General features: G+C 36.2%; 1 protein-coding gene across 5 annotated transcripts in view; it reads left to right on the top strand.

The window, feature by feature from the left end:
- LOC138710199 (DNA polymerase alpha catalytic subunit-like) overlaps positions 1 to 27,338 on the top strand; it is a 558,528-nt gene that overhangs the window by 37,602 nt on the left and 493,588 nt on the right. For 4 of the 5 annotated variants that reach the window (XM_069840844.1, XM_069840847.1, XM_069840845.1 and 1 more), the window contains exons 9-11: positions 13,775 to 13,935; positions 21,411 to 21,645; positions 25,524 to 25,773. The gene's annotated coding sequence lies outside the window, so the exon portion shown is untranslated. The remainder of the gene's footprint in view (positions 1 to 13,774; positions 13,936 to 21,410; positions 21,646 to 25,523; positions 25,774 to 27,338) is intronic. The other variant, XM_069840846.1, reaches the window with a different exon arrangement.

Here is a 27,338-nt window from a genome sequence, read left to right as displayed (position 1 = left end):
CAACAACTTTTATGAGCACATGCTCCTGTCTTAGAAGCAGAAGGTTGAAGGATAAGGTAGAGGTTATTCTTACAATTCGAAGCATATGCTCATACTTCAACCTCTTGCTTCGAAGCATAACCTTATACTTCAACCTCTTGCTTCGAAGGAAATCCTTCAGTTTTATTCATATGGCCCCATATCTACACCCAGGATTTTGATACAGGTTTGGGTATCTAGTCTGTGTTTCTGGATTTCTGTTTCATTCCATAAGTAAGGGCGCTTTCGTCTTTTATGGAATATGATATGTTTACTTTTCCTAGGATTTATTGTTAGTCCTTGTTGATTAAGGTAAAACTGGATGGTCTCAATGTCTTCTTGAATGTATTGTTTGAGATTTTCTGTAGGTTTGTCTTGGAGATTTTGGTTGTTATAATATAAGCTTATATGTCATCTGTGAAAATTAGTATGTTGTTTTTTTGTAGTGGGAGCTGTGATAGGTCCATGATGTGAATGGTGAAAAGTATTGGACTGAGCGACGAACCCTGTGGTATTCCTAAGTTGGTAATTCTGGTTGTTGTGTTTCCATAGGCTGGCGGGAAGGACACAGTTCTATTGGTCATGAGATTAATGATGACTTTAATTATATCTGGCGGGAGTAAAATTTTTTTCAATTTCTTGTTGTAGACTTAAGATAGGCTTTTGATATGTCCATCGCTTCTAGATTGAGATGTTGTCTTTGGGTCCATACTGATAAAATATATAAGACTATATGCAATAGACAATGTGTTGTATTGTGTCCCTTTCTATATCCATATTGACATTTGGGCCATTGTCCCATTTTTTCCATATAGAATGATATTCATTGTGTTAGAATTTTTTCATATATTTTCCTTACGGTATTTGTTAGGATTATTGGACGAAAATCTTGTGCCTGGAATCCTGTCATTCCTGGTTTTTGTATGGGTATGAAATAATATTGTCTCCATGAATTAGGGATCGCATTTTGTTTTAGAATATGTGTGTATGCTTTTGCTAATATTGTATAGTATTTGTCAGGCAAATTTTTCACAATTTCGTAAGAGATTCCATCAGGTCCCGTGGCCATTCCTTTTTGCACTGTTTGTAGTGCTATTTTAATTTCTTCAGGCGTGATGTCTGTTGTGAGGTTATCTGCCACCCTGTCATAAATGAAATGTGGCAAGCGGTTTTTATTCTGGACCTCATCTGGTGCGATCATGTTTATGAAATCCTCCTATAACTTAGGGTGTCTGGGTATAATGGAGTTTTGGCAGCGGCGGATTTTCAGGGGAGGCAAGGGAGGCCGAGCCTCCCCTAATATTTTACCAGAACACAATATGGCAATAATAATTCCAGCTGAATTAACATCACAGACAAGTTACAGCAAATGACGAACATTTTTCCTTTTATATTAATTTTACTATTCACTATGACTAAGATGTAAGTTACGTAAAGTCGACCACATCCAGTTTGTGATGACCGCTCGCTATACTGTAGATAGTACAAATAATTCGTACTGGAAAATAACAGATAGCGCTGTAACCTGTGTAGTCGACATCTAGCAGCCTGCTGTGTCTATGCGAGAGCGGGAGAGAGGAGTCGGCTACATGACGCTACTCCCCAGGAACCATGGTAACAGCAGTTCAACCAATAAGATAGCTGGTTAGAAGAGTGTTTAAACTTGATAAAACGCGCGAGGGGAGCCGATTTGGAGACGTCCTACCCACCGCTGACAACTGTACTGCTTATAGTCACAGCTGGTTTCGGCTGTGTTGGGAAGCTCTCTCTCTTTCTCTCTTCTTGATTTTAGAAAATTGAGTCACGTGTTGTTAGTTTTCTCTCCCTGCGTAAAAGTTTTCATTTATGTTGTTAGATTTTTCTCTTGTTTGCAGGTGTTCTTGTTATTTTATTCTTTTGTGTTACAAGATGTATATGATATATTTACTTCTACAGTATTTTAAATATATCGAGAGTTTAGAAACAAATGCAGATTTGTCTCTAGTTTCTTCTAGTAGCAATTATTCAGTATGCTGTGACCTATTTGATCGGTTTGCAAAGAAAGAGGAACATCGAGTTAATTTGCTGTAAAATTAGACTATGTAATAATAATGAGCAAGCCCCGGATTCTTAGGTTCGAATCAATTTTGTTGCTGTCTCCTTACTCTGGAAATATTGCTTTTCTTATTCGCTTTATGTAGCAAAGCGTAACATTCTTAAATTCAATATGACCTAAAAAGACCTAATTCGTAGGTTAGGACTTGGAGTGTCTTAAAGAGAGACAATCTTTACCAAGCCGTCGTAATAATATTAACAGTATGTTGTTTATTTTTATTTTTTCCCGTAAAATTATATAAATTCCTAAACATAAGATTTAAAATCCTAAAACATAAATTGGAAAACCTAATTTTAATTTCTTAAAACCTATAACTTCTGTGCTTGATAATGAGGTATGTCACAGGCCTTATATTTTTATATTCTCATCATTCACGTCTTGGCCTCCCCAACTTTCAAACTCACCACCCGCTACTGAGTTTTGGGGACTTTCTTTTCTGGTAAACCATTTTATTTGCTTCCAGACCATTGAAGTGGATGTGTGGCCTATAATTTGGGAGCAGAAGGTTTTCCAGGCCTTGCGTTTGGCATTGAGAATGAGCCTTCATATCTTTGCATGTTGTCGTTTGTAGGCAATGTAATTGGTTAAATTTTTTTTGGCGGATGAAAGTTTTTGCCATTTCTTTCCTCGTGTTGATTTCCTCCCTTATCTCCTCACTCCACCATTTGGGTTTGACAGTACTGTGCCAGTTTTTGGTCGATTTGGCTGGTTTGTTGCAATTTTCCTCAAATTGGCTGTAGTCTGTTATGATTTGCACGAGCTGCTCGATATCCACTTCTGTGCCTGCCTGTATGATAACTACTTTTGTGCTCTGTTGGCGAATTGTTTGTCGCTTGATTACTTGGTTGATTGATATGGATATGGGAAAATAATCACTGCTCATATTATCCATTTTGATTTGCCAGGTCGTAGTTGGAATGAGATTGTGTGAGAGGAAAGTGAGGTCTGGTGAGCTATTTTGCTGTCCTAATTGGCTGTCCTAACGTGTCGGGTGGTCTTCATTGATTAAGGAGATGTCCTGTTGTAGGTGTTGGGCAAATTTGTATCTCAAAGAGATGCTGTTTCGAGTTATTGTGATGTGTAGATTAAAGTCTCTCATAATGACATATTTTTTGTTGCTATTTATAGGAAAGTGATTTGTCCAGAAAGTCTGGGTTATGTGGTTGCCTGGGGCGTTGTAGATTCCAATGATTTGGTAAGCATCTATATCTATTTCTATTGTTTGAAACGAGTCATTGTAATTGGTGACAGTGCGTACGTTGTGGATGAGAATGTCCTTTCTTATCATGAATAAAATTCCTCCACCTTCTCTTTGTAGTCTGTCTAGGCGTATGATTGTGAAACCCTGGATAGTAAATTTGTTGATGAGTGTAACCATGTTTCAGATATGAAAACTATGTCAGGCTCTTCTTGTATAATAAATTGTTGGAATTCTACCGTTTTGTTATGAATGGTTCGGGCATTCCATTGGATTAGTTTAAGACCTCGAAGACCTTCTGGGATTTGAGCTGGAGTTTTTTTTTTTTTTTTTTTTTACTCTCATTAACATTTGGTAGAATTTGTTGGATCATTTTGTAAATTTCTAGTCTCTCATTTTCCATTTTCTTCGGCTTTTCTGGCTTTGTTTCTCGGTAAGGAGGGTTTGTTCCCGCGTGTTTTGGGTATTGTAGGGTTGATGCACTACTTTTCTTGTAGTCTTGGGTTGTTGTGATTTCTGCTAATTCTGTATATTGGATCTCTTTACCATATAGTTCTTTATACTGTTTGCCTGGTGTGGTTCGACACTGGACCTGCTTGTTGTTTTCCTCTTCGTCTACCTTCCTACTCAGGGGGAGCCCCAGTTTTGATGTAGGTGTTTCTGTGGAGTCTCTTTTCTTCCTACTTGTTTCTGGTTGTGTACTGTTTTCTACCTGTGGGCTATGTACAGTTTGTGTGGTATTTATTTTTGGTAGCTCCGGAAAGTTATCTTTACTTGTATTTGAGTTGTTCTGTATTGCGACTGCTGCGTAGGACTTGCGACCAGTTAGTAGCTGCATGGCATCATATCGTGACATTCGTGTTTCATTTACTATCTGCAAAATTTGTGTTTCCAGCTTTTTGTTTGGGCAGTTATTGTCTACTGGGGTGTGAGGACCCTGACAGTTGCTACATTTTATGCAGGTGCTGGGACATCGTTCCATTCGGATGTGTGTTGCCACATTTTCTGCACTTCTGTGTATTTTTACAGAATTTGGCTGGGTGTCCAAATTTGTAGCAGTTTAGGCATTGTAATATGGAAGCTTGAAAATTTCGTATTTCGTATCTGTTGCAATACAGAGTGAGGGCTTTTGGCAGAGACTGTGACCTACATGTTATTGCTACTGTTTGGGTGGGGATATATTCTACTTGCCCATCCTGGTTGATGCTCCTTTTTTTGAAACAATGGATATGCGTGATTTTTGCGCCCCCTTCCATTTTGGCTGCCTGCAATATTTCCTTATCTTGAATGTTCACTTCCACTAGATGACTCTCGATTTCCGGTAGACGACAGGCTATAGGTGTAGCAGGGATGCCAATATCTGCAAACGAAATGAAACTAATGTGAGGAATGTTACAACAGGTGTGCTAAACGTGAGGAATGTTACAATAGGTGTGTAGTATAATGTTACATTAGGTTACATAACGTGTGTATTGCGTTATGTTAGGTTTGGTTAGGTGTGTAAATTTAGAACAGGTGTGTAGTATTTTCTGACAGGTTTCAACGTTACATTTTGTACTATTCTCAGATGTTATGTTAGGTTAGGTTAGGTGAGGTGAGTACTATTCTCAGATGTTAGGTTAGGTTAAGTTAGGTGTGTACTATTCTCAGACGTTAGGTTAGATTAGGTTAAGTGTGTACTATTCTCAGACGTTAGGTTAGGTTAGGTTAGATTAGATTAGATTAGGTGTATAAGATTATATGAATGGTTACGTTAGGTTAGGTTTATATTGTCGGACCATCTGATCTGTTCCCCCGTAAGATACGCGAACTGAACCCTAATTCCTTCTCAGCCTCGGTAATTCATTTCTCTCCCTGCATTTCTATCTCTCTCTTTTCTATCTCTCTCCCTTTCTCTCCCCCACAATTCACAATTTTAAGTCTTCTTGCGGGACAGTTTATTTGCACTTGCAGTCCAGTATTGTCAACTCAACATGAATACTGCAGCACGGAGTCATAGTCTTAGGCTGTGACGGAGTGGTGAAAAAATATTATTAAGCAAGTAATAGCATTTTGCGATGAAGAGAAACAAACAGGTCATCTCTTTCCTATAGGCAACGATAAAAAGAGCTGCGATCACAGGTGAGACTTATTTTATTTCAATTGATTATGTATTAAAATTACTTACTCACCTAATACTAATACAACATGTTATGTAATTTATATAGGCAGGTCAGAGCGCCTAATAAAGAAAATCAGGAGAGGGAGAGTCTGTGGAGGAGATGAAAAATTAGAATCACCAGGGAAGAACAGACCTAGAGAACCTTTAATTCTTGTAGATCATATGAACCGATGCATATTTTAAGAAAAAAGATACAAGAATTTAATACCTTGCAGAAATAAATTCCGACATTGAAGAAATTACTGAAGGTTATGAGAGAAGCAATAATTTCCAAGGTTGGAGAGAAACGCTACGGAAAGTGATTCGAGACATGCAATTTAGGTTTAAAAAATGTAGAAATACAAGATGTATTTTGATTGAAAGAAATTATATTGTAGCATGGAGGACCAGTTATGTATGACGACGTTTGACGGAAGTTTGGCAACATCCCTATTCGGCAAGGTTCGTGGTCTGCTGTTTGACGTGGTGGGAGGAAAGCGGGTGGAATGGAGTGAGTACAGGCGTTAACTTTTTCAAGAACGACGACAGCGCTGAAGGGGCACAGATCCGATGGTCCAATAGTAATACTTACCCATTTATGGTTGTGGTGGGTAGAGCAGTGCTGCCCTTTTGAAGAACTCGCACAACAGACGGGACCTCGGGAATTTGGACTTCAATATGTGCTCAGCAAAGTAGCCCTCGAAATGCTCCTTCCTTCGACCGAACACATGCATCGAGTACTTGATGGAGAGCCACTTCCTCTCAATGTTCTGGGTGTGAACGGGCAAGATTTGTCTCGCTAGACGTGATACATTTTCCATGTGAATCTCGCCGCTGGCGTCCGTGTCAACAAACTCACCAGAATGGTTAACACGGAGATGCACGAAGCCTTCATTTTGCAAGACATTATAAGCTTTCCAGCAGTCATACACTATAGTCGTGCCAGGAAGAATCCACTGTGTAATTAGATTTAGCAACGTTTCTGCATTGCGGTTCTGTACAGGGACAAGGAAGAAGTTACCAGGATTTCCTCGTTCTATCCCCCCAAAAACCCATTGACTCTCAACGCGTCTGCCCCAGTTGTATTTTCTGCGTCCATATTTACTCTCATCAATTTCGATTACAGATAACTTGCTTCCGCCCACAAATGAACCACGTCTATCACTACGTTCAAAATTACATCTCAATGCCATTCCGTGGCGTTTGTTGCACCTATAATAACATCTGTTGTTCCTGCCTATTACCTGTCTGATATCGGCACACGTTGGACACGCCACTGACTGCCTGAAAATATTGTGTGAAACTAGAAAATTCTCCCACTCCACTGTATTTCGCAGTATACCTACAAAATCCATACTTTCATATCATATCGCGCGCATGCCATTTCAAGTTCAGATCTCACACTACGCGCGTCATTTACCACAGTTAGCGACACTGCAATCATTCTCCCACTCCACTTCAAATTACGTCACAACGACGAAATACAGTGAAACCTGTCTAAAGCGGCCATCTGAAGTTACCTTGTAAAATGGCCGTTTTATCAGGTGGCTACTTGATTAAGGTTGCTGTTTTTATAAAAATACTGAATTTCATTGACTTTTTAGTACTGTGCGCGTACAACAATCGTGCATATTAATCTCAGCCTCTTCCAATTCTTGCAACTAGCCTTTTCAAAACTCGCTTGCGGTACCTCAATTTAAATGGCTGGATAATACCTTGATCAAGGGGCTGGAGGTATAATGTATTTGGGGGAGGAAACACCAATTTCACTGATCACATTGCGATTTTGGCATTTAATCTTGGAATTGAAATCGCATACAGTAGCTAATTCTCAAACAATGTGATTTCATCCAAGCTTTATTGTTGGCAGTCCACTTCACCCCCAACAAGCCCATGTCAACATTTTTCCAACATCTCGGTTTCAATGATTTTCCTATCATTAAGAGTGCTTCTTTTCCTCCTGCAGCATTGCAACAAAATAGCAGGGTTATTCTGTCTTTTGCCAACTTCCCTTCTTTACACTCTTTTTCTTAAAACTTAAAGTTTTATTAGGGAGGGTCCTGAAAAAAACCTGTTTCGTCAACATTGTAAATGTCTCTGAGTTCATATTCCGCAAGAATTGAAGGCAATCTATTTTTTCCATTCTTCATTAACATTGGTTGCAATGTCACCTCCTTCACCAGACACAGAACGAAATGCAATGTTATGCCGTTTTCTAAAGCATTCTACTCTAACCTCCCATTACTAGAAACAAAATTGCTTACATTGAGTTCTTTGGCAATTCAAGAGTTTACTCTTGAATCATAGACCCACTTACTGGCAATTTCTTCGCCCTCGCACACTTGAATCATTTGTAAACGAAATCATTCACATTACTAAACACAGATTCTCTCTTCTTTTTTGGCATATTTTTCTCCAATTCTTCTAATATTTCATCTTTATTCTTAATTATACCGTTTATTTGTGTCCTTCCACATTTGAATATTTCTGCAATTTCTCTCGCAGATGTTCCCTTCTCACTTTCTTCAATCATTTTTCGTCTCACCTCTAAACTTAACATCACTCTAGATTTATTGTTAGTCATGATTTCTCTCTCAAACTAGCTTCACAGTTCTGAATCAACTGAATGAAAAGAAAAATTCGTAATAGCTGGTCCAAATAGAGAAAGATAGAAAGAGGAGAAAAAAATTCGAACGGTTAACTACTGACCTGAAGCATACTGTGACATTTTCGATAGAAAACGTCCGTGTTTCAATCCTTTAAAAACGAGTAAGAATTTATAGCTGTGCAGGGTCGAAGTGGAAAGTGACAAAAGAGTCATAAAACAGTAAACAACTAACCCCAAGATATGGAGGTTGTACTGTTGTACATTAGGTATTGTCCTCGTGTTATTGCTCTCTGTCCTCTAACCATCAAAAAAATAGGTCAGACAGTAACCCTGAAAAGATTTCTTGTTGGACAGTGACTGTTACAGTCAGGTTCCAATCCAAATAGACCCCGGCCGCTGTCCTGCGCATGAGGTGGCCGCTAAATAAAGGGAGAATTTGTATTGTTCTTATGGAAAATTCAATTGCTTCCAGAGAAAATTGGCCTTTTGGCCAGGTGGCCATTTAAATAAAGTGACCGCAAAGGCAGGTTTCACTATATGGCCGCCTTCTTCATTCAAGCAGGACGATTTTCCTATATAAGTATTTTGGGCAGGTTGGGTGGTACCACAGCTCTCCCAGTGATCACATCGAGTTTCTACTACTCCATACTACAAAACTAAGGTAAACTAAAAGTTTTTCTTTTCAATTCTCTATACTGGCTGTACCAAAAGGAAGATTCATCAATTTCTGTGATGGGAAATTATTCTAATTTTAAAAAGGCAAAAGCCAAATCTACAATTTTATTGCTGTCAGGTGGGCAAAAAATAATTCCACCCAAGAAACTTCTCCAAATCCTGCTTCTGCTAGTAATCTATTTATACAGACAGCAATCAGTAAAAAGTTGGAACCTACTACAGAAAATGTTGAAGTACCGGTAAGCCTAAAGTATAATTCAGTGTCAGACAACGTGGACTATATCTTCAATCACTCACTCTCTCTGAATTCCCTATTTTCTAATGTGTTATGCAGTAACTGTGACAAACCAGGGAAAAGCATGGGTTTTGCACCAAAGTAATATTGAAGTTTCAGAGTTGTGGTTGTGTGTTGTGTCTCACTTATTCCAGTCCAAAAATAACTGAAAATAAACATAGGGGTAAACCATCATTTGATGTCAATAGAAAAATTGTACATGCATTTGGAAAGGGACAAGCTGCCATTGAACATTTTAGTTTAGGGATGAACATGAACATATTGTGCTCATATTATAATCATTTATCGGTCATTTCTAAAGAAGCGGAAGCATTTCAAGAGAATGTTTGTAATCGTGCTAGAGAAAAAGTAAAAAGGGCACACTGTAAAGAAAACCCTGAAATTGTAGGAAAAGAAATAATTGATACTGGTATAACTTTTGATGGGAGTTGAATGAAGAGAGAGTTTACAAGTAATTATGGGATAGGCTGTGTTATAGATATTCTGACAGGCCTCGTAATAGATTTTGAGATTCTCTCCAAATAAGCTTACTGCCATACATGTTTTTTGACAGCAAAAAGTCTTGGCAGTGAGAGTCCAAAATTCCATTTTTTGTATATTGGGCACAAATCAAAATGTCTTCTTCTTCTTCCTGTTGTTCCTAGGTGGAACATAGGGCAGCAGTGAAGTTCCTCCAGCATACTCTGTCGCCAGCCATCTGTTTCACCTCTTTCCAGCTTTTCCCACATCTCTCTACTTCCTCCTCTATCGATCGTTTCCATGTTTTTCTAGGCCGTCCTCTCTTCCTTACTCCTTGTGGATTCCAGCCAATTGCAGTCTTCTCAATAGCTCCATCTGGCTTTCTCAGCGTGTGGCCTATCCAATTCCATTTTCTTTGTTTTATTTGATAATATATTTGTGATTAGTTAGTTCTTCTCCACAAATCTTCATTTGCTATTATTTCCGGCCATCTTATATTTAGAATACACCTCAGGCATCTGTTGACGAACGTCTGTATCTTTTTATTTATTACATCCGTAATTTTCCTTGTTTCACAACCATAGAGGAGGACTGATTTTACATTTATGTTAAACAGTCTGAGCTTTGTCTTCAATGAGATGTTGTTATTCCGCCATATGGGACAAATCAAAATGTGACAGGAATTATTTAGGATCATCTCCAGCATTGGAGGTTGAGGCTGGAGAGAGACTCTGGAAAAGATCAGAGAAACTGGGTTTCGATATACTATACTTTTGTCAGATGGTGAGTCCAAGACGTTCAACCATCTGCAGAAACTAAATGTATACAGTAATTCATATGCCATCATCAAAGAAGAGTGCCTGAACCATATTTCTAAGAGGTTAGGTTCAGGCATAAGAAGTGAAATAAAAAAAATGGAAGACAAGAGGTACGAATTTTGGAGGCAATACTCGGGACAACTTGAAAGACACAACAATAGTGAAGCTAGAACACTACTATAGGGGGACTATTGCATCCAATATTCCTGATGTTGTAAACATGAAGACTGCTGTGTTGGCCACTCTGTACCATTGTAGAAGCACAGATTCCAAGCCAGAACATGATAAGTGCCCTAAAGGAATGAACTCTTGGTGCCTCTACAATAAAGCCAAAGCGAAGAGAGAAAAACCAAATTCCCATAAAGAAATGGACAGTACTCCCCTTAATGACACCTGAGTGGCTAAAATACTACCTGTATAGCAGAGATTGTCATCAGATACCATTTTAGCCAGATGTACAAGAGAAATGACAAAATCCAAATGAGAGTTTGCATAGTGTCAGATGGGCAAAGTGCCCAAAACTAAATTTTGTGTCCAAAAAAAAGGTACATCTGACAGTAATTGAAGCAGTTGTACAGTTCAACCAGGGGTCATACCAAACAACTCTCAAGGACCCAACACAACCTGTCTCAGAAATAAAGAAACAAAATTTGCAAACAATGAGACAGTTGTTGCCACAAACAAAGTGTTCGACATTATTTGGAGATGGAGAAACACAGAAGACAGTAGGAAAGGGTTGCCAGAATTCATAGGGAGAGCATTTTGAAGCAGAAGGAAGGAAAAACTTATGGTTCTGATGACTTCTGATTGGTGAGTGTCAATTATTAGCATGTAATATATACAATAAACTTTAAAACTAATTTTCCGTAACTTTTTTTTTTCATCATTCTGGCATGTACTTTTTATAGTAAATATAATCCAATGTTCTTGAAATTTTTACAGTTGGTAGATACATTGCCCATAAACATGACCTAGTATGGGTTTTGCCAAATTTTGATTTTGAACAATTTTATGATTTTTTAAACAGTTTTTATTTAATTTTAAATTACAAATTTAAAAATTAGGCTTAATTATATAGTTTTTAAAATAATAATAGTAAGACAAAATTGATGCTAGGCATTATTCTCCTGCCGTTTCTGTATAACATATTACAACTTTGTAAAATTAATTTAAATTTTTGACCCAAAAGTAACTTATGTGTTCAAAATTTGTTTTTTTTTTCTTCAAAAAGTATGTATGCAATGAAATTGAAATCTTGTGCATATACTTACAATGCATAGCCAAACATACTATGAATATTTGATTGAAATCGGAACAATAGGAAAAAAGTTTCTTATAATGGCAGAGTGTCCCCTTAAGAAGGGTTATAATACTGATTTTAGATTATGTGCAGCACACGTTTTCCGTTATTAACTTCACACTATAATCAAACAAGAAGTTAAGTTACATACCTAATGTCTTTTTTGTCTTGCTGACAGTTAAATTTTGTGTACCGATATTTTATATAATAAACCCAGACAATGTTGTATATGTTTTAACAGTGTGAAATCTTAGCCTCAACTCTACTACCCCTACTTGTCTGTTAAATTCCTCAGCGGAATGTTTGGAAAAAAGCGGAAGGCTATTCCACCAATTTAGCTGTTACCCCATTATTCGTAAATTAAATATAACTTATGATAATTTTAGAGGTGTAACAATATTTTAGCACATGAAATCGCTCTAATTCTCAATGAAATTATGTTCTATGGATTACAGGAAACTAATTAATTCCCATTGATTAAAGTTCACGTTAACACTTTGTTTGTTAAAAACATAAAATTATTTAGTCATACGTTAAAAAGTGTTAAAATTTTTAAAAAGGTATATTCCTTCGACAGACGGCCCGTTTCGATATGATGTCACGTCTTCTTCAGTGTCTCCTGAACTACTGGTAATCTTGAATTCTGCGATGTGCATTTGTCGATTGTAGGGGTGGGGGTATGTTGCTTTATGGTTGGGGGCTGGTTGTTTGTGTGTTATGACGTATCATATTAATTCCCAGTTCTGAAGAAATGACTTATAAATAATTGATGGAACAGCCCCCATATGCTCAATGCTTTTTTCTTAACGTGGAATCCTCTATACTCTCTGATACTTGCCACATGGGTAGGCTATCCTATTTCTGGCTTAATTGGGATAAAGATTTCTATGGTAAGTACATTAAATGTTATCGATCATCATGCAGCACATGATTTTGAGGCATTGCTGTTCTGTCTTCACCACTATCGCTGAGGAGATGATAGAATTGTTGACTTGTTTGGAATATCACGTACAGCAAACTCTATTCGAAATGTCTTTTGCTTTGTGATCAAGGAACTTGTAATACAGTACCGGTAGGTTTTATCCAAAACAACATGCTGCACAAAAGAGTACTGTATGTTAGCTAACTTCTCACTAAATACACTTCTCAACAATAATGGAAGTCGGCAGTCGTATTATTTCAGTCATGACCACTTGTACTGATTCTCGTAGTCACTGTGATAATAAAATTCAATAAATTATTTAAAGATTACATTGAATTCCACAAGGAAGATATAACTAATCAAAATGGTAAAGGTTTATATGGATCACTCAGTACTTCCATGCAAGGCTTATACAGAAATACCAATCAATCAATCAATCAATCAATCAAAGGACATTATGGCGCATGTCAGCTCCATTTCGATTTCACAAAACGCTTCCACTCTGTTCTGTCTTTTGCTAGTTTCTCCCAGTTGGTACCTTAATTCCCATTTCCATACATTCCTTCTGAATTTCATCTTTCCATCTACTTCGAGGTCTTCCCAGTGGCCTTCAGCATAAAAATTTGCATTATGTAGTCTGTTAAGTGTTTCATGTTTTCTGTTATTAGAATTGTCTATCAAAACACCAAGATATTTGAACTGATTGACTATTTCAAAACTATAATTTTTTATTTTAAAGCTATTGGAATCCTTTTTGTTCTAGTGATTACCATATAGGCTATTTTGTTTTACTCTCGTTAATATTTAATCCAATGTTTTGTGCCTTTTCCATTAATTCAATAAATAGCTGTCTTATTTGAAGCTCATTTCTTCCTATTAATAATAAATCATCAGCATAGCCTATGCAAAAATTTTGTGGTGTCCACCCAGGTTTATTCCAGCTGGTATTAAGTCTGTCGTATTATCTTCTCTAATGCTATATTAAATAAGATTGGCAAGAGAGCGTCACCTTGTTTTAATCCTGTTTGATTTACGAATTCTTCTGATATAATTCTATTTGTTACTACTTTGCTTATCGTATCTTCCATACATATCTTACATAATCTGATTAATTTCAAAGGTATTCAAAATTCGGCCATTATATTCCATAGACTATATACAGTCTATACAGAAATATGGTATTTGTAATTCAATTTTAGATCAGATTTCTTTGTTTCATTCTGATTGGTTGTGATGTGATTTACAGATACTCTGTCTATGGTATTGCTCGCTCTCAACTGCATTGTTCGTGACCACCGAAATCGAAATCTGGACCACTACGTAAAGAAGCCAAGTCTGGGTCTGGCAGAGCAGCAACATCCTGATGGCAGCTTTGGAAACCTCCACAGCACAGCTCTGGCAGTACAGGTACAAGATCTTATTCAAACATGCAAAGCGATGGTGGATTTTGAGAGAAGTGCACAAGAAAATCTCATTTCCCTTGCACACAGGTTTACAAAGATGAGTTTTTGAAGTGGTTCGTCTACATAAAGAATTAATAACACTAGTCAACAAGGTTTTTGTCACAAGGGTGAAAATGGTCATTTTAGATCAATTTTTGTGTGCTGATACTAGATCTAAACTTGAAAATTTTCCATCACGCACCATTTAAGAGGAAAATTGGAAATTGTGAAAAAATAAGAATGAATTTACCAAAGAACTCGGGTATCGAACTATGGACTTTATTTAAATGGTTACACAGTATATTCATACGTTTTATAACTTATTGTTGCTCAGTATATACTAAAAGTGTATTTTAAGGAATAGGTTCTTTCAAATACATGAGTCTGCATTAATAAGGTGCGTAGTGGATGATATATACCTGTATTATTTTATTGCTTTATGACGCTAGACCGACAGAAAGCACTGAGAGGGTGGGCTTTTAGAGTGAAATAGATTGCATTTTAGGATTAGTTGAATATTATTTGAGCTTGTGACAAGTTGTATCGCTGGTTTTAAGTGTTTATCTTCGCGTTCATTTACTCTTTCTCAGAATTAAAAAATCTCGTCGTGCGTTTGTAAATTCGCCGGACAGCTTTTGTTACGTATGTGGAGAATTTACGGCAAAATCGCAGCGTCGGCCTTTATCAGATAAGTTGAAACAAGCATATTATTACTATTTTGAATGTAATGTGTGTGATGAGGACAAATCATGGGCTCCCCATATGTGCTGCACAACATGTTACTCAAAGCTGATAAACTGGATGAACGGAAAGAAGACTCGAAGTATGTCGTTTGCAGTTCCAATGATCTGGCATGAACCGGCAAGCCATGCAGAAGACTGTTATTTCTGTTTAACAAAGATTACGGGATTTTCAAAGAAAACAAGATCTACAATTGGATATCCTAATGTTCCATCTGCAATAAGACCTATACCACCTGGACCAAAACTGCCTGTTCCTAATCCTCCTTCGCAATTGGAGGAATTGGTTCTTCCAATAGAACAAACAGATGATTTAGCTCAACCATCAACATTCTCTATCCGTCCTATAGCCCAGAACATCATAAATAACCCCATTTAATTCAACAATGTGAACTGAACACCTTAATAAGAGATCTTAATCTCACTAAACAACAAGCTGAGATTTTAGGGTCTAGACTGCAACAATGGAACCTGCTAGCACCAGATACTAAAATTTCATTGGGCAGGAAGAGACATGAACGGTTTTCAAAGTATTTTATAATGAAGAATTCTATGTGAATGTGTGTAAATATAGATGGCTTAATGGAAGAACTAGGATTTCAACACATCCCAGAGGAATGGAGATTATTCATAGATTCTTCCAAAATAAGTTTAAAAGCAGTGTTATTGCACAATGGAAACACTAAACCATCAATTCCAGTGGCGTATTCAGTAGATATGAAGGAAACTTATATAAATTTGTCAGTGTTACTAGATGCAGTCCAATATAAAATATACTGCTGGCAACTCTGCGGAGATTTGAAAATTGTCGCCTTATTGCTCGGACTTCAGGATGGATTCACAAAATACTGTTGCTTTCTCTGTTTGTGGGGTAGTAGAGCGACTGAAAAACACTACAGAGTGAAGACTGGCTTCCCAGAGAAAGCTATGTCCCAGGAGAACATAATATCAAGTATGTCCCTTTAGTAAAACCGGAAAAATTACTGCTTCCTTCTTTACATATCGAGCTTAGTTTAATGAAGAGTTTTGTTAAAGCTATCCATAAAAATGGAGAAGGTTTTGCATATGTAAGGAATATGTTTCCGAAACTCAGTGAGACTAAAGTGAAAGAGGGAATGTTTGTTGTTAAATGTTGAGGAACAAGAAGCTTGGAATGCCTTTGTAAGTGTTGTTAGTGGATTTTTAGGTAACAATAAAGCTGACAATTACCAACAGTTTGTACAAGAACTCCTGCATAGTTACCAGAAGCTTGGTTGTCGAATGTCATTGAAAATACATTTCCTCCATTCCAATCTGGACTCTTTTCCTAGAGAACTTAGGAGCTGTAAGCGATGATCCACAGGATAGAACAACGATATCAAGGAAGGTGGGATTCTAATATGATTGGGGACTACTGTTGGTTTTTGTTCAGAGAAGGTGACTCAAACTACAAGAGGAAAAAATAACTCTAAGTAACTAAATACTTTTTTTTTAAATCTAGCTCGAAATCTGTATATGGTTGTTTACTTCAATGTAGGGCTCCTAAATTATTTGATTTGAGATTTTAATCAATTTAATTTATAAACCTAAAAAAATTATAGTTACTTTGATCCAGTTTTAAATTAATAAAGTAAAAGCCTATATTGAAGGGAAAAAAGGAACATAATGCCATTTTTTTCTTATTGTAATTATTATTTATGCGACGTTATTATTTTTCTGTGAAACGTCAGTGTATTTTGTGTATAAATTTTGCATCTTAGGAATTTATTTATTTTCACTGTTGTAATTACGTCTTTTGAAATGCGCGAAAACGTTTTTTTTAATCAAAATATTTCCCCTTCTGTCGCACAAAAATGTTACGTGTTACAGATTTTTCGCTGCCATTTTCGTAATCAGCAGGGTCGATTTAGTAAAAATCAGCTGATTTCATTTCTGTGACAGACAAAAAGTTAAAATTTGTCGACTAGTGTAATCAATCTGAAATGTAAATGATTCATTCACTGTATCAAGTAATCACATTTATCCTAATAAAATCGATTATTTTATGGCAGGTACGTGTATTTAACATTGACCATTGTACCGCCTTCACATATTGATATAAATGAGCCGTTCAGAGCAGAAGTGGTGTAAGTCAAAAATGGGTAATGAGGGTTAAAGTAAACATTCTGTAAAATACAGAGCAAAGTAACAGTTAATATTCAATTTATTTAAACTATTAGTATTCAGTGAATAGCAAGAAGGACATATTAATTCCTACTTTGCTCTGTATTTTACAGAATTTTTACTTTAAACCTCATTACCCATTCCTGACTTACACCACTTTTACTCTGAACGGCTCAAATCTACTTAAGAAGTAATTATTTTAAAATAATAGAGCTGTGATAATTATAAATAAAAGCATATTTGATGATTTAGTGGTTACTATGCTTGCATTTCAATTCAATCCTGGAATAGGATGATGGATTTTTGGATGGAAAGATTTTTTTTTTTCATTTTCATTTCATTTATTATATTCCATAAATCTTACATTAGCAATGAAGTTTTAAGATGTGGAACAAGTTCAAATTTTACAATATTACAATTACAATTACAATTTTTACAGTATTTTACAATTTTTACAGTTTTACAATTTTGCAATTTTCTACAATATTTTGGCGAGATGTAGTGAGATGAGGTGAGGCCCGAGAATTCGCCAAAAGATTACTTGGCATTTGCCTTATGGTTTAGAGAAACTTTGGAAAACTCCAACCAGTAATCAGACCAAAGGGAGTTAAATGAAGAGGCCGAGGACTTGCTGTAGACCATCCGGCGTCAGTCTCAAGGTTGGGCAAAACCTCGGAAGAAACCGACTTTCATTGGACGAGAGAATAAATCTGTGGGCCTCATTTACATGATTATTTGTATGTAAATGGTATTTTTCTTTGATATTGAAGATAGAATTCTATATTGGTAATATATGGAGTGTCTCAAAAACAGTCCATCAAAGTAATTGAAGGGTTTTTTGAAAAAAAAAAAAAAAACAGAGTACAAAAACTTAAATTTTCAGGAAAAAACAAAAAACTATCTGACATGATTGTTGTTGACACTTCAAGTATGAAATTCATTATGTCATTTCTTACGGTGTTATAGAAACTGCGGAAAACTGAAGTACATTTATAACTTAAATTGCCTCATAGAAATACATGTGTAAATGTAGGTAACTGTAGACAATCGTTGTTTTAAGAGAAAATTCTCTGTTGAGGCTGAAGTGTGCGCCTCTTTTAATCTTCTTTTTCTTTATTATATCCTATTTATTCTCCTTTTGTTGTTTACATTTCTTCCATGGGGTTACTTCTGTACCTAAAGATGAGTCCATAACTAATACAATAATTGGCATGTTAAAGTATTTTTCTTTGAGGTGGCTTTTGCCGTGTACATAAGAAGCAATACTGCAAGTCTACTACTGTTTAAAATTGTATGCATAAATGTTTAAAATGATATGAATGTGATATTTGTAAATGCTACCATCGTCCTGGTCAGTGTTTGGACTATGATTGTTTTATGAAAACCATTGAAAATTTCCACTCCTTTAACATAAGATAGTGGTGTTTACCAGGGATGATTTCTCAGGGCATGCTATGCTTGCTGCGCAAGCCCAATATTTTCGTAGAATGTGTATTTCTCAAAATGGCGTTACATACATTAAAATTTATTATGATTTTTTAAATACTGTATAGGCGTAATACCATCCGCAGGTTGCAAACCGCAAATATCGCAATGCTTGCTCGTTTCTTGGAGCTACAGGAAAGACGTAGAAATAGCGAGAATATGATGCGCGCGCAAGTGCCTTCCTCCTTGGCCCGTCCTAGGCGCACATGCTTCTGTTATGTGTTGTTTGAAGCTCTGGTCCGAGAGCTACACCAACGACTATTTAACGTTACACAGACCAGTATTGGCAGTGAGAATGTGCTGTGATTTGCGAGTGCAATGTAATTGTATGAGCGGAATGCATATGTTAGCTGCTGCATGTATTATTAATTCTTAAACATTAATTTGAAGAATTGCAATGAGTTCGGAATTGTGTGTTATTGAAACCTTATTATTAAATCCATTTTCCCGAAGGACTATTCAAGAGAAGACAGACATTATAGAGAATATGTGCGCTCGTTCAGTACAGCTCAATACAGCAATGTGTATTGGTTGGCAGGGTCGAAAAAACTAAATAAACTGTTTTGTTGGCCATGTTTGTTATATCTTACAGTGGATATTCTTGCAATACTGTATACATTTTCTTTTTATGGAAGAACTTAAAATAAAAGGTAAACTGTATTGGATTAACTCGCATATGTTGGAAGAACTGAAAGACAATATAAGAAGGGAAATTGCAGCAAGAAGAAGAGATAATGCGTGTTAATACAAATTTTCTTAAAAGATATGAAAGATGTGTGGCAGCACAATGAAATTATTTCCAACATCTTCTATGACAAAGGTAGGTGGTTACTGTAATTTGCATGATAAATCCATGCACTTGACTTCAGGGGCTATGAATACCCGACTTTGTCAGCAAACAGTGTGCTTCATGAACTTCTATTTGAAGGCTCTGTAATATTTTCAGTGATAAGACATATACTAAAGTTATACAGATGTAAATGCATTTCGAGGTATTTCAGAGTTGTTCTTTAGTCAACTGTCCGAAGACAGGTTTGAACCTTACAAGTGATACAAGAAGGCACCATTTATGAGGCAATTTGGCCTAGGCCAGGAAATAATGAAGTAGGATGGCCAGTTTCTTTCTTCCTCCATTATATACATCGCCGACTAGCTACATATTACACTAATCAAACTTTAGATGCATACAAATTACAAATAATTGTTCTTTCTTCGACATATTGTCAAGTGAGATATACTGCCTGATAATAGATGTACATATCAGCCAGAACCTCAGAGGATTATTTCAGAGTAGAGTTAATTTTTATTTTGCCTAGTTTGTCCATTTAAATTTAAAAACCATGTTGGGTCCGATAAGCCATACAAGTTATCAAAGATTTATTGTTAAAGCCGTCAAACATGGGAGGGGTGATGTAAATAACTGTATATTTGTGTTTATCACTATGTAATTTGATAAGTTTGACAGGATATTTTCACTAATCAACACTCAACGGTCAGATGAAAGGAACAGACTATCAGTAGAAGCAGTGGAAGGTATTGTAACAGTACAATATAATTTGAAGCATTTTACATGTAAAAAATTTCACACCTGTTTATTGAAATCCCCAAAGTTACTGAAAGACATTTCCTCTTCACAAAATACTAAAAAAGCAGGACATGTCTGGTAAAATCCAGACGTCTGGTTACCCTATACTGAAACATTTCGGAGTATATGAATGTAGATATTAACAATAAAAGATTGTGTGGGGTCAGAAAAGACCCCAGATAAATGTCGAGAGTTAATTGCCTCTTTGCCAGCCTATTGTGCCTGTTTATTTTTTAATTGCCCTTTATGCCTGCTTACTTTAAGTATTATAAATGCATATACATTCGGGCTCTAGTAATAAGATTTCATCATACGAGATTTTAGGCTTTCAGAGTTCATTCATCCAGTAAATCATACACAATTATATAGCACAAATCAAAACAAATACATAAATAAAAATAATATATAAATATACTAAAAGAAATATAAAAATAGGTACATTAAAACACACACAAATAAACAATATGTGATAAGGTCTTACAGAAAATTTTCTGTCTTTCAATAGAAATAGGCCAATCTATATTGATTTTCGATTTTTCTGAAATTTTAGGAATAGAGTCTACTTGTAGCTTTTGCTCGTTGCATATATCGCTCAATACATGGAAGAGTTTCCTACCCTGTCATTAGCTCTTGACTATTCCCAACAATTTGATAATACAGTGAAACCTCTCATTTACGGACATCGAAGGGACGTAACAATCTGTCAGCATCTGAGAGGTGCCCTGTATTGGGAGGGAGGCTCCCCAACCTAACAGTAAATTTATAATATGCATTATGTATGCCTTCACACTTTAAGTGAAATGTATTACTGTAGTTTAACTCTAAAAACAGTATACTGTACTACTTGCGACTTTGAAGTACAGTAGATAAGACCGAAAAAGGAAAATACAGTACTGTGCCATGCAATTTTATTCTAGGTCTACAGTTATGCAGTACTGTAATTTACAGTTTTCAACTTAACCTTTACGTTCAGGTGCCATGTCTCCCGAAACAGAACAACTGATTGAAGTGAAGAGAATAATCCTACTAACCCTATTATGTGTCGAATACAATTTCACGATTAAATTTTATGATTTTTTTTTATCCATCCACTTGCAACTAACAAGGGGTAGCCGGCTGGGCTAGTGGTAGCCTACGAGACCCTTATGTTATGTTTCATGTTAAGGAATTTTTGTACAGTTCTCAAAACTAAATTTTCCATTTTTGTAACACATTAGGTCTTGAAATTCAGTTCTGTCCGCAATCAGGAGGTAAATCAAGCTTTAGGATGTGAAACAGCTGTCCGTGTCTTTGTCTGAGAGTATCCGTAAATGAGAGTTAAATTTATCATTATTTTTAGATTATTTCAGTTGGGACATAAATATCTGTACATATATGAGGAGTGTCCTTATTTTGGGGGTGTCCATAAGGAGAGGTTTCACTGTATAGTAACATCAAATTGTCACAGTCCTCTGTGTAGCTGACAGAAAAACTATTTTCATATTATAGGCTTTAGAGGCTGCAGATAGTGAACTTGCTGGCAATGGTGGCAACATTGGCCCAGTGCACTGGAACCGCAGCAGTGCTATAAACTACTTGGTATCTCGTCAGGCTCCTGATGGTTCGTTTGGAGATGTGTTTACAACTACTGAAGTTGTGCTTGGCTTGGGACCACGACGACTCAGCTCTGTTAGAGACCTCAATTGTGGTAGTGGTAATTCTGGAGGAACTTTCACCACTAGTGGTAAGTGTAACATTTAATAAACAGTCAAGTGTTTACAAGCACAAGAAAATGAAAGGATTCAAGATCAACCACAAATGGGTACCAGTATGAATTCAATAAAATTACAGTAAAACCTCGATAAGACGCGCCCGCTTATTACGCTGTCCCGTGTAATACGTTTTTTTTTGTCCGGTCCCTGCACATTTCATATATAACGCCTTTATAAAATACCCCGTTTGTTGTGCTCAAGTCCCGCATAATATGCTGTTTTTGTGGAATATTTTCGATGTAATTTTCAGCAATGTACTTTAACAGCAATGAAACATCTTGGTCATTGAACTCACTGGTGCCATTAACCTGAAAAGTATTGGTATTCGACCCTTTACCTGCGCATTTAAACCTTCATACTTCATACCTCACCCTCTTGTTACGCTCTCTTATTCGACTACTTACCTGCGCGGTTAAAGTTTACATACAGTTACAATACCCCACCCTCTTGCTAACCCTCTCTCTCAAACAGCGTTCCTCACTCGGCCGTAATAAAATTCTGGAAATTTTTGCTGGTCAGTTTGTTGTCCTTTAGTGTATTGAAGTGTCTGTGAATGTGATTACAATGAGTGTTAAACGAAAAGCACTTTATTTGTCGGAAAAATTGAAAATCTTACGAAAGTACGATGAGAACAGTACTCTTACTCAGAAACAACTCTCTGATTCATTAGGAATCCCATCATCGACATTAAGAACGATAATAAAAAATCGCGACTCAATCACTGCAGCTGCGATGTCAGGAAGATGTAATCGCAGGAAACTGAAGTGTGGTAAACACGAGGACTTGGAGAACATGCACATGGCAAACAACTATAAATGACTTTTTTTTTCCGAAAGAATTAAGTACAGTACATATTGTAAATGTCTTTGACATACAGTACAGTAATTACATAATGGAGTAATACTATATTACCTTTCATGACTCATGTATTTCAATAAAGAAAAATGCTAATAGATACTGTATATAAGTCAAAATTAGTATACCCGCCTAATACGCGGTCCTGGTTAATACGCGGTCCCTTGAACAGCATCTTATCGGGGTTTTACTGTATATTCATATAAAATAGGCTAGGCCTAGGTACTAACTTGTATCTCTAACACTGGTAATGTTATGATAATGAACACAGGTTGATCTTTGACGTAACGAACATAAAGTAGCCTACAGCATTGCTAAGTTCATCCTGTGAACAAAAGTAAATAGTTCAGGAATTTCAGTCCCTGTTTTAATGTCTTAATTAATATCATTTTACATCAACCATTAAGCGAGAAGCTCTACGTTAGGGTTTCACTTATATGGGATTTTCTTTTTTTATGTATCAAACGTGTACCCCCTAATTTTGTTTTATTACAGTTCCTCCCATGTAAAATTTTTCTTGATTGCATGGCTTTAACCCATGCCAACTTTGCTTTCAAATTTTAACTTCATTTAAATTTATTGATGATTAATGAACAAATCAATTTCGCAAGTTTTTTTTATTTTTCTTCCGACAACCATGGTCTTCGTCATGTTTGCATTTATCTTCATCCCATATTGCTCACAGCTGTCATTTAGCTCCAGTAGCATATCCCTTAGTGTTGTCTCCTCTTCTACTAACAACAACATATTATCAGCAAATTTTATGCACTTTATTCTTCTTTCTCCTACTATCACCCCTCCCAGGTTCTGAAAACAGTTCTTTACCAAATTCTCCAAGTAGATGTTGAACAGATAGGTGATAAAGGGCATCCTTGTCGTACTTCTCTCCCTATTTCACTTTCTTCAGACATTTCTTCTCCTATCCTGACTTTGACTTGTTGTTTCATATAATTATGTTGTTGTTTTGTAATGCCAGGCGTTTGACAATAAAGTCATTTCACCTCTTACAGTCCAATATTTTTCAAAGATATTGTCATGATCAGCCACTGAAGCACAGATTTTGGGGTGTTCCGAATCCATTTCTTGATTTGAATTGCACAATGGGCAGTTAGGGGACAGATATATTCCAATTCTATGCAGGTGTTGGCCAAACAGTCATGGCCTGTTGCCAATTTAAATGCAGCTACAGATGATTTGCGTGGTAAATCGGAAATTAACTGTGGATTATGATGCAGAGAGTTTCATTTTTTTCCCTTGTGATTGTGATATCAAATTTTGTTTGTTGAAGTTTAAGTATGTAGATTTAATAAATCTTTTCACAGAGTAATATTTAGATTTAGTAACAGTACTGCCGTTCTTTGCTAAAGCATCCACATTCTCGTTTCCCAGGATTCCACAATGGGATGGTATCCATTGGAATACAATTCTTTTACCGAGTGATATTAATTGAGAGAGCATTTTAGTTATTTATGCTGTTTGAGATGAAAGTGTGTGGCTAGAGACCATTGATAGAATAGCTGCTTTGGAATCTGACAATATAACTGCATTTTTAAATTTATTGATGTGGCATAGAATATTCCTGAGACTTTCACTTATTGCAATGATTTCTCCATCAAAACTTGTTGTTCCATATCCAAGAGATCTATAAAGTGAGAAGAGACAGCACGTAACACCTGCACCGGCACCTTGTTATTTTTTCTTTTAAATTCGAGATGTTGATTTTCTGTTTTAATTCTTGAAACATGGATATGAAACTTTTTTGAGTTTTCAATCTACAGAGAGTACTGTATGAATGCCAATTGCTTCCTGGTAATCTGATAAGTTTTTCATACTGAATCAGTGCTTTTTCTTCTATTGTCATTTTGATGCTGTTAATGTTAGTGGGGAGTCTCATAGAATCTATTGGAGTTGTTTTGATTTCACCAGTAATGAGCCTGAGAGCTGGTTTTGAACACGTTCTATTTCGTTTATGAAAGGTGAAGTAATTAAAATTTCTCCGCAGTATGTCAGCACTGGCTGTACAAACGTTTTGTATGTAATGTTCAAAGTATTTCTAGAGCATCCCCATTTCTTTCTTGCTAGTCTTTTGTGAAGGGAAAATCTTTTACGAGCTTTTTCAGAAATATATTTAAATGGTTGCTCCATGTTAACTTACTGTCGAAATAGACTGGAACAGTATAAAACAGATTGCAATGAAAAGGAAGGAAAAAAAATTGAAATTATTTAAGCAGCAGCAGCAGCAGCCAATAATAATGAATTTGGAGGGGAAATATGTGTAATCATTATATATTACTATAATAATAGTCCATGGCACTACAGCCCGTGAAGGGCCTAGACCGACCAGCTGGCTGCTGGCCTCACGCCCACATGCCGAAGCACAAGTGGACGATCATCCAACCAGAATGGCGGTATCATGTGGTTAGCACGATGATCCCCCCCCAGCCGTTATAGCTGGTATTTGCAACCACATTTCGCTACCTATCATATCTCCCCAAGTGCATCACGATGGTATATTTTACTATACTCTGTTGTATAGGTTAGACAGCGGCAATTATCTCTAGAAACACGATTTGTCTTTTGTTCCAAGGACAAAATGAAATGTCAAAAATGACTTTAAAGATATGCATATCATTTTATTCGTTATTTTCACTATAAAATTATAGTCTTCATTTGTTCTGAGACATTCCCTAGTCCTGTCAGAAAATTTTCATCTAGGAATTAGAATATTATTCATATATTAATAGTTCCGCCAACACAAAATTGTGGACAGGTTGAGGTTATCAACCTGGCCATCTTCGGAGTGGTATTTATTTATTATTCTATACTTTATTAATTTCTCTTCCTTTATTAGTCTGCATATTTTATGTTTATAACTTTTTAGGTATATTATAAGTATTATATGTAATGTAGAAAGAAAACTGTACATATAACCAAAATGTTAAACTCAGGGAAAGTCAAAACAACACTCATATTTGATAAATCTTTGCTCTTCCAGTAGCTAAACTCCAGCCGTCTACAGCAACAACACTTCCTCCTACTGCTGTGGCAAGTGCGGATTCAAATTTGACAGTGGAAGGCACGACTGCTCGATAAAATCCTAAAGGAGATGACCTTGCAACTGTGACATATACGTTATGGGTTGGAACAAACGTGACAGAGAATTTCACCATCAGTGTGACAGCTGAGAAGAATTCGACTTTTTATCACATAATGCAAATAGCTGCAGAACAAGATTCCCACTATGTGTGAGTATCATTTGTTACCACTGTTGAAACATAGATACCCACATTCTGATGCCTCCAAATGTGGTCTGTGATGTAGTCTGTATAGACCCTCCTGAATTCTGATGTTCTCTAACACATTAATTTTGATAAAATAATTCACTTCATTTAAATACCACATCCGGAAATTGTGGGACAAAGCCGTGCCAGATAACTGATTTTTCGGGATAATTCGAAAATACTTTTATAGATTATGTAAAGACGCACTTTACTGCACAAACATTTTTTTTCCATGTTGAAATTGAGTAATTTTCATATAGATAATTAAAAATAGTTTTGAAATACATACAATGTTTATTTTTAGTACTGAATAAGGTAATGTACAGTACATTCATCAGTTAATAATTATTGTAATACAGTAATACAAAATAGCGTAAGAATACTAAAAGTTTTCGTAACCTTATGACAATTTTAAGTGGCTGTCATGTGAGTCATGTGACGTGAAGAGCAGTGTAGCCAACATCGCAGCTATGAAGTAGCACTCGATGATTTGAGCATAAGAATATTTTGCTTGCATTTCCCGGAATCCATTGTGCAGCAGCAGCACTTAGCGGTAATAACCATGATACTATCCATCACTCAAATTAAACTTTTACGCACTGTAGGAACAGAGAATTTCACACTTTCGTACTTAGACTCATTCAATACCCCTTCGAAATGGGCAAGTTCAAGTTTTAGATTGAAAGATATTGTCTTCGTGCATTGTTTGCAAGGTCCAAGTGACAGATACCGATGCTACCCTGTACTCCAGGGACATAACGGGCTTTTTTGTCTATGTTTTCACACGTGAACAGTGTAAAGAGTAAACACGATATGCAGCATGTGCGATCTACGAGAACCACTCACATCTTCGTCAGATTCTTCTCTTTCACATGAATGACTTTTTCTTTTTGACCTAGCCAAAAGTGCCATTGTTTTGTATTGCCAGTTATTTGGGTGCCGGATATGAGGGATTTTACTGTACCTAGTTATTAAAACAGTTGTATTCCAAGTAGAATGTTGAGATACAGCACAGTTGCAATTATTCAAGCCAGCCCAATTCTTTCATTCTTTTTTTTTCTTAACTCATTTCCCGAATAAAAAAAAACAATCACAGAGTGATGTACTAAGTAAGTAATGAAAATCAACTCTGAAGATACGTATTAAAATGTTTAATGTTTTCAGTTGAATTTCAGTTTTAATTTACTTTAGTGTTTTCAGACTGTGATTAAGCACACACTAACGTGAATGTTGAAAGAAAATGAAAAAAAGATCGTGGATTTAATAGAAGTTTAAGTTCAGAAATTGTGAGAATTAAATGATGAGATACCTACTAAAGATAAAAATTGACATTGAGCTCGAAATGGAAAGTATCATCATTAGTTCTTACTTGGATTTGTGGTTGTTGTATCTAAACCTACATTCTTTCCTTGTCCAGTATTTGTAGTTTATTACTACGCTTAAGAATGATACTTCTGTCAATTCAGTCTTTCATAATTGAGTATTTTTCTAAATTCAGTTTTCGAAACCATAAAGCTCGAATGACCAAT

The sequence above is a fragment of the Periplaneta americana genome, chromosome 12, assembly GCF_040183065.1.
Source record: "Periplaneta americana isolate PAMFEO1 chromosome 12, P.americana_PAMFEO1_priV1, whole genome shotgun sequence".
NCBI classification, from domain to species: Eukaryota; Metazoa; Arthropoda; class Insecta; order Blattodea; family Blattidae; genus Periplaneta; species Periplaneta americana.
This window is presented reverse-complemented; position numbering and strand designations above follow the sequence as displayed.